Source organism: Arachis duranensis, chromosome 4, assembly GCF_000817695.3.
Source record: "Arachis duranensis cultivar V14167 chromosome 4, aradu.V14167.gnm2.J7QH, whole genome shotgun sequence".
Lineage (NCBI taxonomy): Eukaryota > Viridiplantae > Streptophyta > Magnoliopsida > Fabales > Fabaceae > Arachis > Arachis duranensis.
In genome coordinates, this window is record NC_029775.3 from 95,071,441 (window position 1) to 95,081,357 (window position 9,917).

A 9,917-nucleotide genomic window follows, 5' to 3' on the forward strand; every position below is an offset into this window, starting at 1 on the left:
ATATTTAATTATCAGTCATTAATATTAAAAATATAAAATTAATAACTAATAAGTAATTATCAAAAACAATAATAAATTCTGATTCTGATGTCCCCTAATGTTTCTTATAGTTTATTTTGGGAGCCCATTTTATTGTAATTTATAGAATAATATATAATCTTAGCTTGCTTCTAACACTTTATTTTTTATATTTTATCCTTGATTTGAACTATTGCTAGTCAATTTTAAAATCGAGTAATAGCAGTTTAGATCTCATAATGTATCTTTTAATTTTAATATAATTTCTGGTATTCTTTGTTTTTTGAAAAGTTACAATAAACATGTCCAAAATTTACAAACTTTTTTTATTTAAAATTACAAACTTTTATTAACACTTGTGCAAAAAAACACATTTTTTGAAGCTAATAATGATTTTAGATAACCTTTTAATAGGAAACAAGTTTTACTGAAAAAAATAACTTTTTTAAATAAACTTTTGGTATATCATGGTGGGTTAAACAAGTAGTTAATTAACAAAAAAATAAATCCATATGAAATTTTACATATGAATTCAATATTACCAATAAAAGAAAAAAATACATCCATAAAATAAAGTGGTTAATAATGCAAATATGTGTTTGGAATTTGGCATGGTTTCTTTCATCACTCTTTTTTAAGCTTCATTAGTTCATTAGGTGGTCTTGATGATAATTTTGAGAATAATAATACTAGATAGACAATATCTAAAATTATTTTATATAATATAATATTTATAATTTTATATATATAATATCCATAATAATTTATTATATCTAAAATTACATAATTATTTAATAATAATTAATAAATATTAAATAAGATAATTTTAAATTGTTTGAATTGACTTTTTATTATCTTTTAAATATTATTGTTTTCCGAATTAGGAAATTTCCTTACAAACAGGTGAAAATGAAATGAAACTATGAATAGTTTTAATAATTGTCTAGCCAAAGAAATAGTTTTAGATTTTTAGTAATTGATTATTCAGGACATTTATTGTAATACATACCCTGGATAGATGGCAACCGAGAATTGATATTTTGGTCTCATAAATGTTACTGATAGGGTTGGTTACTTGTGCGGTGGCTTTGCAAACTAGTCAAGGGAAAGAAGAATAATAGTCCAAGAAGCACAACTATATAATTTGCCCAAACAAATGAAACAATGATGAGTAGCATACTATAAATAAAGGAAAACATAAATTGATCATCATGTTTTATTATCAGGACATTTTTATTTGTTACTAGAAGAAAGATCACTTTTAGTGAAAAATTATTTTGTTTTCAGTTATAATAAAAATAACATTAATATATTTATTGATAGTTAGACATTAGTTATACACTTATACTATGTTTTGTTACTAAAATATTTTAACAATAATCATAACAATCATTAGTAGATACTTTTTTAGTGACTAAAATTTTTTTTTAATAATTTTTAGTGGCTATTATTCTCGGAACATTTATGGCTATTAAAATTAGTTCTAGAATTATCTTGTAATTACTTTTGGTTGATATTATTATTGCCGCTAAAATTAAAATTTTTTTCTTAATTATACTCATTATTGTTACATGATTGGTAACATTTTTTTAATATCAATTTTTTTTTACCAAAGATAAAAGAGACTCGAATCCATAATCTCTTAATTGAGTATGGAAAGACTATGCTATTTGAATTTGTTTTACCAACAAGTATTATTACTTTTACATAACATAAAATATAAATATGCTAAAATTTAAAGTAAAGTATTTTATTAAACTCACAATATTAATAACAAAGTTACAATATCTGTCAGATAAAAAAACCTAAAAATCATTTAAGTAAGATAGGATTGATTGTGATGTTACAACTGTACTTTACGTAGTCCATCAAAGGTAATGAAAAAAAATAATAGACATACCACCCATTAACGACAGTTGAGTTACCTGTCATCGCTTCTTTTATTTTTCTTCATGTTGAATTTGTATGTTTGTAGGGTCTTTATGGATTCAGAAGTTATCCCTCTATCAACAAGAATAAGAGTAGAATAAGAGTATATGAAAAATATACTTAAATTTAATAACATAGATTATAAAATACTATGCAATTCCTATTGACACTCTTTAAATTACATCAATATCATCGACAACAAATATATAATCTTTATATAACCTTAATCAAATATTCGGATGAAATGATGAATTTATGTGTGCTCTCATAGAAATGAGAGAGAAATGAATGAAAGAAACATGTGAGTTTGAGAAAGTGATTTTGATATTAGAGTGAATCACACTTTTTATACTACAGAGTTCTGATATTTATACTAAGAATAACAGAAAACTATTTCTAGTGCAACTAACTCATCCTAGTTTAGTTAACCAAAATTACAACTAACTCCTCAATAATAATAACCTTGCAAAATTAATTTAACTAAGCATACATCAAGATATGTTTATTCTTCAATAGTCCCCTACAAATTTGGATTGTGAATGTCTCACAATTCAAGTTTGAGATAAAGCTTTGAAAACAGATCAGGCGCTAAAGGCTTTGTCAAGATGTCAACGAGCTGTAGCAACTGGAAGGAGTCTGGTAAGTCCAATTCGTGTCTTCTTTCTAGTGGTGTGATAATCAATTCCGATGTGCTTCGTTCTCTCATGAAACATGGGGTTGGAAGCCAAATGCAAAGTGGATTGATTATCGCAATAAAGATTGATAGATTTGATGAGTGAAATGTGCAACTCGTTGAATAAATTGAAGAGCCATTGCGTCTCATAAGTAGTAAGAGCCAATGCCCTATATTCTGCTTCCATGGAGGACTTGACCACAGTAAATTGCTTCTTGCTCTTTCACGAGAAGAGGGAAGAGCCATAGAAGAAGCAATAACCCAAAATCGATCTTCTAGAATAACTACACGAAACCCAATTTGAGTCGGGAAAACTACAACATTATTCTAATCAGAAGTAGAAGAGAAATAAAGCCTTATAGTTGGACACCCTTTATGGTGCCTTAATATTCTCAAAGCGGTTGTCATATGTCCCGACCGTAGATGGTAAAGATACTGACTTAATTTGCCAACAGTGAAGCAAATGTCAGGCCTTGTGTTTGTCAAATAAAGCAACTTCCTTATCAATGGTGTCCAGTGGACTCTTCAATGATGTCTCCACGGTCTTTGCTATGTTTCGAAGTATAATCCATGGGCGTAGAGTTGAGTTTGTATTCAAGTAATCCATAATCACACAGCAAGTCATTTATCTACTTGCTCTAAAAGATTGCTATGCCTTTGTTGGAAAGTGTCACCTCCATGCCAAGGAAATATTGAAGATCACCCAAGTTCTTGATACAGAATTTGTCGTAAAAAATGCTCTTGATCTGATCAATCTCACAAAGATCGTCACTTGTTTAAACCAAATCATCCACATAGACAAAGATGATGCTGATTCCACGAGTAGTATGTTTGGTGAACAAAGAATGATCAAGTTTGGAGTGAGTAAATCCTACTCCATTTAGAACAGTTGTGACCTTCATATTCCATCCAGAACAGATGTGAGCTTCATATTCAAATCAAAGGGCTGATCTATTTCAGAAGAAAAAAGTTGTATTGTTTTTACTCTTGTGCAAGTCAAATGGCTTGACAAAGCTACCTCTTCTCTGCATTCACAATTCGGGTAAGAAGAAGAAAATAGAGGTTTTTTTTTCTGATTTACATCCAAGGGTTAGAAATAAAATTTGGGGCCAAAGCACAACATTAAGGGTGTTGATTTGGCAAACTTATTGAAGGTCTCATGACCAAGTTACTATTGTTTCATCTCTCCTCTGTGCCATTCAACTCTAATTTTCAATCCTAATTTTTTGCTTCAATTTCTTGAGAGAAGAAGAGGAACTCAGCTGGTTCAATTCTCAAGGTGTTGACTCTTACCTCTAATCAAGTTTTAGAGGCATTATCCCATACATAAAATGAGTAATTAGCCAAGATTAAGACAAGGAGAGAGAACCTACAATTCTGAGTTAACTTAGCACTCTCACTACTCAAAACTTGAAATTTTAGAAGTAATTTACCTACACTAAATGAAGCATTTTGCTAAGATAGAAGGCAACATTTGAGAGTTCTAAAATTGGGTTATGTTTATAGTTTTCAAGCTGTTTTGATTCTTCTTCATCATGTTTCTCTATTGAATATTCTGGTTTTTCAATTTTATCTTTCTTTGTTTCATTCAATGGAAAAAAAGGCATAAATATGAGGATTTAGAAAAAAAAAGCCATTGAAAAAAAAGGCAAAGAGAGTTAGCTTGGAGAAAAGCTAAAATTATATCAATTTCTTTTGTAATCATTTTCTATTTTGTTTCTTGTATCTGAATGGTATCTCGTGGTTAGAAGTTTGGTTTGTCCCTGATAGAATTAGGAAGAATATTTAGGAATTGGTAATTGTAATATTTGATAAAAAAAAATAGTAAAAATTTTACCATAGTTGGAGATTGGATATAGGCTACATTGCACAAGGTGGTTGAACTAGAATACATGGTTGTGTACTTCATTTTTCTTCGCTCTATTTTTGTTTGATTTGATATGAGACAAAATTAAATTGTCTCCTGCATAATCCATATCGCAGACACAACAGAATTTGTTTTTTGCAAAGTTCTGAAAACTGGTTCGAACTGGCCGGTCAGACCGGTCGAATCGTGAACCGTTCAGAAAAACGATTCGGGCAATAGGCAAAACCACATTTTAGAAACCGCCATCGAACCGGTAAACCAGTCGGGAACCGGTCGGTCGAATCGAACCGTAACCCGACCAGTTTTTAGGGAAGGCAACTAAACGTTTCCGTTTCAATCACCAGCAACCCTAACTTTTACTCCATCGCACAGCCAAGCCTTAGTCGAGCTCCTCTCAGTCTCGCACACACACTCAGTCAGGGGGGAGGGCTCCTCAATCTCATCGAGCTCACCTCCGTCTAGCCACCGTCTCGTGCCGCCGCCATCGTCGTTCCTTCGAACAGCCACCGCCTCATGCTCGCTCACTTCCTCTCCATCACGTAGCAGCCAGCGCAATCTTCGAAGCCTCTGTTGCGCAACCTTCGAAGCCTCCATCGCACAGCAGCCATCGCGACCTTCAAAGCCACTGTGTGCTCCACCACTCTTGCATGCTCTGTCTCCCTCGGTGTCTCTCGGTGTCTCTGTCTCCTTTGGTCGCTCGGTGTCTCTGTCCCCTTCTGCAACCATTGTCTCTTGCGTGTTCTCTAAGTAATTTTTTTATTAACTATGAATTTATGATTGAATAATTGCTTGATTCTGTGAAGTTATGTGAACTCTAATATAGTGATATCTGATATGTGGTTTCCTGATATAGTGAATTTTGTGAACTCTAATTCAAGTCATTCAACTGTGAACTGATATGATGATATAGTGATTGAATAATTGTTTTTGTGAACTGTGAAGTGTGAACTGATATAGTGATTGAATAATTGATTGAATAATTGTTTGCCTATTTCAACTGAATAATTGAAATTGAAATTCTGCAACTATTTGAGTAAGAGTCAGCTTTTTCTATTGTTTAACTTCATGTTGTTTTATGGGAGTACAGCATGATGGAGCTGTTAAGGAAGCTTTTGATGTGGCCTACAATAATATATATGCATTCCATGCTGCTCAAAAGACACCTGAGAGAATTGTTGAGAACATGAAAGTATGTATGCCATTCCAATTATGGTTCTAGTCAGATGTGCATTATTGTCCCTGATTTGTAGATTTTCACCATTATGTTTGTGCCAAGTCCTTTGATTTTGTAATTATGCTTATGTGTTGTTTATTCTTGGGGTGTTACACCAATATTTTTGTTTTTAGTCTTCTGAAAATACCAGGTTGTTCAATGCAAACAAGTTGCAAGAAGTACTAATTCTGTGGGTCTTTATGTTCCAGGAGGAACTACTGTATTACCATCAATAGCTTTAATTCTGTGGGTCTTTCTTTGGCATGTTTATGTTTGATTGGTTGTTTTTGTTATTTGACTTTTGAGTGTGTATTTAAATGAGATTATAGTATTCTGGTTTATATACTACTTTTAATTTGGATGATATTTTAAGATTTATATTTGACTATAATTATATTTTAATGTGTTTATTTATATTTTATTATAAAACAATTTTTTCGGTTCAACCACGGTCGAACCGGTTAAATCTATGAACCAGTGAACCAGTAGCTAGAGCGGTTTGATGACCGGTTCGATTTTCAGAACCTTGGTTTTTTGTGCTAAAGTTTAAAAAAAGTAAAAAGTGGCCATAGATTCAACCCCCTTCTCTAGGCCATTGAAAACCTTCAATTGGTATCAAGAGTCAGGTCTTAAGCATCAAGTTTGATAACTTGGAGGAAAGATTCAAAATGGCCAACATGGGGGCAAACGTTGTTGCATACACCCTTACCAAAGGAAAGTTAAACAACAGACCACCATTCTTCAACAGCAAAAACTACACTTAATGGAATTAGAAAATGTGAATATTTGTGTAATCTGTCAACTACAATATCTGGAAAAAAATTATGGATGGTTCACAAGTTCCAACAAACACAAGCACTGAAGGAGTTGTGACTCCTAAAGAAGAGAGTGAATGGAATGACAAATATAAGAAAAATGTGGAGCTGAAAAGAGATTTGGGATAAACTCCAAGTTACTTATGAAGGCACCCAACAAGGCAAGAAAACAAGGATTGATTTGCTTAGAAAGGAGTATGAGATGCTCTTTATGAGGGAAGGAGAAACCATAAAAAATGTTTGAAAGATTTTCGATCATCATAAATAGCTTGGATGCTATGGGATGACCCATACCAAATAAGTGCTAGTGAGAAAAATACTCAAAAGTCTCACAAAAGAGTGGGACACGAAAGTAACTGTTATTGCTGAGAGCAACAATCTGAATCAAATGACTTATAATGAGTTGACAGGAAAACTTCTTGCATATAAAACCACACACCTAAACCGTGACACAAAAAAGAAAGAAGTGGCCCTAAAAACCAAAGTTGGTTCATTGAAAGATGAATCTAATGATAGTTTTTTGGATGACAAAATTGTGTTTTTTGCTGGAGAATGAGAAGACTCATGAGGAGCAAAGGTAAGAGTAAAAACTCGAGTTCAAAGGAGTACAAGAAGGATCTTAGCAAAATTATATGTTATTATTGCAAGGAGGTTGGTCATTTCAAGTTCGATTGTCCTAAACTTAAAATGGAGGATAAGACGAAAAAAAGAAAAAGAAAAAGTGTTGATGGTTTTATGGGAAGATTTTGAGAATGACTTAGAAGAAGAAGAAGAGGAACCTGAACATGAAGCTCAAGTGTGCTTCATGGATGGCCAAGATCAACTGGAAGAGGTAAATTAATTTTACCTATCTAATGAAGACTTGCATATAATCATTGATGACTTAACTACACACGTTAGCAAAATTCTGGATAAATATGATAAATGCAAGTTGGAAAATGATTTCTTGAAATCTGAAAATATTTTCTTTAAAGAAAAATTGATGGAAACCAAAAGTGATGCTGACTTATTAGAAGAAAATAGATTTCTTAAATCTAAAACTGAAAAATTTAAAGAAAAACATACGGCTAATGCATCATTGGACCTCATTACTGAAAATGACAGATTGCATACAGTGATTAGAGGTTTGAACCAAGACATAGTAAATTTGCTCAAAGTTTCGAAAACTTGGATAAATTGCTAGCTAGTAAAAAAGTCTTGTTTGAAAAATCTGGTTTGCGGTATGTTGAAAAAATAAAGCTGCTTTTAAAAAATTTCATGTTGAAACCGAAGCTTCAACCTCAAAAACCAAAAACCTTCAGACCTCTTATCACTTGTAATATTTGGCAAAGAGAAATTATTACCAAAATTGCAAAAAAAAACATGGTCATACATCTCTTCAATGTTTTATTGTTGAAAGGAAAGTGGGTAACAAAGTGGTAAATAATTTCAATGTCAACTTCAAAGGATCCAAATTTATTTAGATACCTAACTTAAAGCCTTGTGCAGGTTTACCTTACATCCAAGAAGAAAAAAAATATGTGGTATCTTGAGAGCGAATGTTCAAGGCACATGACCGGAAAGTCCATCTTCTTCGTCAAACTCAACAAGTGTAATGGAGGATTTGTGACATTCGGTGATAATGGAAAGGGCAAGATCATTGCCATAGGTAAAGTGGATAAGAATTTTTCTAACTTCATTGACAATGTATTTTTGGTTGATGGATTGAAACACTATGTTCTAAACATTAGTCAACTTTGTGATTTAGGATATTGGGTTAATTTCAAAATGTTGGAATGCTTAGTCGTAAATGAAAATTCTGATGACATATTATTTGTAGCAAAAAGATGTGATAATGTGTATATTCTCACTTTAAAGGAACTAAGAGAACAAAATGTAGCATGTTTTACCTCCATAGATTAAAAAAAAAAGGTTCTAGTACAAGAGATTGGGACATGCAAGCATGTTTCAAATCTCTAAACTAGTAAAAAAGGACTTAGTTAGAGGTCTTTTTAAAATCAAATTTGACAAAGACATCATTTGTGATGCTTGCCAATGGGATAAACAAACCAAAAGTTCTTTCAAACCAAAAAAAGATGTCTCAACTAAGAGATCTTTGAAATTGCTACACATTGATCTCTTTGGTCTTACTAGAACTTAAGGTCTGGGAGACAAACATTATGTTCTAGTTGTTATTAATGATTACTTTAGATTTGGATGAGTTCTCTACCTAGTTCACAAGAATGATGCTTTTTCAGCCTTTAATATTTTTTGCAAAAATGTTCAAAATGAAAATGATCTAAAAATCGCTTCTATTAAAAGTGATCACGGAAAAGGATTTGAAAAACAACATTTTGAATCATTTTATGATGAATTAGGTATTTCACACAATTTTTCTTGTCCCAGAACACCTTAACAAAATGGCGTTGTAGAAAAGAGAAATAGAAGCCTTTAAAAAATAGCTAGAGCTATGCTTTACGAAAGTGATGTACCTAAATTTCTTTGAGCTGAAGCTGAAAATACAGCTTGTTATATCTTGAATAGAACAACTATTAGAAAACTTTTAAAGAAAACTCCTTATGAGTTTTGGAAAAGAACTCCACCAAATCTTAAATACTTTCATGTCTTTGGGTGTAAATGCTTTGTTTTGAATACAAAAGATAATTTGAAAAAGTTTGATCCAAAGTCATATGAATGTATTTTTGTGGGAGATTCAACCTTTAGCAAAACTTATAGAGTGTACCACAAAGACTCTAAGACCATTGAGAAAATCATACACGATTACTTTCTGTGATTCTAACTCTATTCCAAGTGTTGTGAAAGATAGTGATGCAGGTAATCAAGTTTAAAACAAAAGAAATGAAGCCCAAGTTCAATAGGAGACAATCTCATTTTATTTTTTGCAACTACAAAACTTCCTGAAAGTTTCAACAACCTTGAACCAAACTATTATGAATATGTGTCTTATTTAATATTTATTAGTTACTGTAGTAATTAATACATGCTAAATAAAATAAATTCTGACTGATTTTAATTTTTTTTGTTACTAAATATTTTCGTTTAGTATTTAGTCATCTTTTAAATAAAAATAACACTTTTATAACATATCAAAATTTAATTCTATAATTTATTATTTAAAAATTAAAAAAATATTTCACATAAAGATAATAATTATAAAGTTGGTTAGGGTATCTACCTTGTTTAAATATTTTTGTCCCAGAGATGGAAATTATTATCCATATTGCGAACGGCAATATCAAGGTTGAACCGAATGAGAATCCTAAAGTAACTAATTTATTTTATTAATATACATAGGTGGGATTTGGTGTACATATTTTGTATTAATCAATAAAATAAATACAAAAATATATGTAATATTATTGTTGGGCAAGCAGCTGAAGAAGTGGTTGATGGGATCGATTA